Raw genomic sequence first — 2,912 nt, forward strand, 5'->3', positions numbered from 1 at the left:
GGGGTGCATGTAGCGGCATGTTTAGGTGGGGGGGTGGGGTGTCGGGCCTGGCCCAAGTTGCAAACAGAAGAGGCAAGGGAAGTTCTGGAAGGAGACGTTTAGATGACACAAGCCATATCTATGCGAATTTAAAGAGTTTTAGAGACTTACCAGGGCCCATTACTGACTAGATACTTAATTTCAGAAGGTGAAATGCTTTAAAATCTTAAATCGGTAATAACTCTGCATAAACTAAAGAGCTAAGGAACTTTAAGTGAAACACAGGTGTCTGAAAAATGCATCTTTGCAAAAGCTATCAGATTTTAAACAGCCTAAACTGGTAGGTTTCTGTCACATAGACAAGATCTAGGGTCAAGAACAGTTAGTTCTCTGCTGCTTTGTGGGTTTTATCAAAGCTGTATCTTGACTGTGCCTCGGATGTGGTGATACACAGAGCATTCCCTTAGAAAACCAGCTTTGGTCCAGCAGCCCAATTAGCCAGGAGCAGCACACCAGGAATACAGCTGTAGGGTTTCCAGGAATTAGTTTGATCCAGAAATTGTTTAGACATTTCCATGCAAACCTTGGAGACTTGTGTCAATTTAGTTTTTAAATCAAACCTTATTTGCTCCAGCTTGGTGTCAGCCCTGACAAACCCTTGCCTGGTCCATACAGAATCAGTCAAGTATTTCTGGATTGTTCTCTCTAGTTTCAGAAAGGCGTGTAAAATTGGCATTACAGACCACTCATGGAGTTAGGGCTGACAGTGCAGCAGGAAGACGGTCTATTTAGAGCTGACCCGCTCTGGCTATGTCTGCCTCATTCTGTCTCAGAGTTTTTATTCTGTATGTGGGAGGCCTGACTGAAACAAGGAAGAGCAGGAAGTAGAAAGCTCTTTAAACTCATCAACAAGTTACAAGTCAGACAAACTCGCAGCACAGCAGTGCAGGAGGGATAAGCTATAGCTATTTCACAGACACTATAAAAACCTTCTTAAAAGTAGATCTAGTGCATGGGCTTCTAAGGAGAAAATGATAACTGAATATTTGTGAATAAATGGCTGAAAGTAGCAACTTTGTGGCAGTGCAGATATCACCAGTTAGTAGTGTTTCTTACTGAGACCACTTACTAAGGATTGTAGGAGTGGCAAAAATATGACTAAAGCCTGGCTGATGGTCCTCTGACCACGATAGGAGTGTGCAGTTGCCACACCTGTCTAGCACCAGGCTAATAAGAAGATCAAGACACTTCTGCGTAATGGATGATACAGGAAAAATTTGCTTTATATAGTTTTGTACAGAAAATTATGAAGTTGCCTGTGCATATGTTCCTACTCCCTTTTAAGGGGTATCCTGAAATACAAAAAAACCTTTTCTTTCAACTGCTGTACAATATAGTCAGGGATCATCTTATATTGAAAAATGACCTGTCTTTTCAGGTTGTGTCAAGCACCATAAAAACTATTCCATTACAAAAGCTTGAATGGGTACAGTACCATGGTTAGAACACGCCTACATGTTTACAAGGACATGAACAGGAGTAACTAGAGTTTTGCAAAGCTCTTCTATTCACAGTCCTTCCCTGCAGTTGAGTTTCAGATTTGCAACAACTTTCAGGGAAGGTGCCAACCTCCAATATAAGAATGTTCATTTAAGTTTTTGATATAATCTGGTGCCATATATTTCACTTCTCCTATAAATCTCTTCTCTTACCTGAGTCTAGTTCCTAGGGATTGGAAAAGCATAACTTTTTCCAAAGATGCCAAATGATTAAAGAGGAAGGGGGGGAGGGGGGACCAAACAAACAAAATCCCCCTAAACTACATAGTGGCTTTGGATACACTAATCATTAGGCTTATTTATCTGCTATCAATGACTTAAGTACAAGACATTTTCCTTCTTTCAGTATATCATGGCTTGCTAATTTTTGTGCAATTGCTTTTTCTTTAGTTCAGGTTTTTTGTTAGAACTTGCTATAGTTCTTGGATGTTGCTTTGTCCTGTAAAACTTGTTCATTAGTTGTGTATTTGAGCATCTTGGTTACTGTCAGCTACTGTCTACTAAGCATAGACACTCTCCTGATTTTCTTGGGGAGCTGAAATAAAAAAGTAGTAGTTTTGCAGTATCCTAATGTCTCCACACCGACTGCACTTGATCACCTGTATTGGTGGCTTTAAGTTACTGTTTATATATTTGACTATTTTCTTGGCCTTCCTAATTATGGATGGCATGCCATACCTTGTTGTATTCTGCTGACTTCAGTTACATTATCTTTTCACCTTCTGAAAGATATTTCCCTGATAATATTTTATCTTCATTGCATTTGGGTCTTAATGCCTTAAACTATCAATATTTCTTTTTCTTAAGTTTAATTATATTTTGGCTTCCCTAATTCACTGATTTACTTCTGTAGATAGCACTAGAGAAATACTGATTTGCTTTCCAGATCTGTTGTTTTTTTTTTTTCCCCAAAAAGTATCTATAGCAACAGTTGTTTCTATTTAATGTAAGTTTTAATCATTGACCTTCAGGTCTAATGACCTCAATGAGAAATGGACCTATCATTTTAGAATTTGGACTTTAGTTCTTCAGACCTTTTTTTTTTCCTTTTAAAGTTATTCTTATCTTTTTGTATACCATCTGTGCCATTGTTGCATGCTTAACAAATAATCATGCCAAGTCTAACCCCATCTTTCTTCCTTTTAACCTTTCTAAGGCATGTGCTACAATGCTAACTGCTGATTTGATTTTTCCACTGAGCTGTCCTCAAGTTATTAATTGGATCCAGTGATCCTTCATTTAGGAATACATTGACACAACTTTTCCAAAGTCTCTTGCCATTCTCTGAGTTGTTAGAGCCATGGGAAAGTGTTTTGGGGCAGCTCTGATACTTGAACACTCATTTTGTCTCTTCCTCTTGTCCTCCACGTGCCG

This window comes from Phaethon lepturus, unplaced genomic scaffold (genome assembly GCF_000687285.1).
Source record: "Phaethon lepturus isolate BGI_N335 unplaced genomic scaffold, ASM68728v1 scaffold26954, whole genome shotgun sequence".
Classification (NCBI taxonomy): Eukaryota; Metazoa; Chordata; class Aves; order Phaethontiformes; family Phaethontidae; genus Phaethon; species Phaethon lepturus.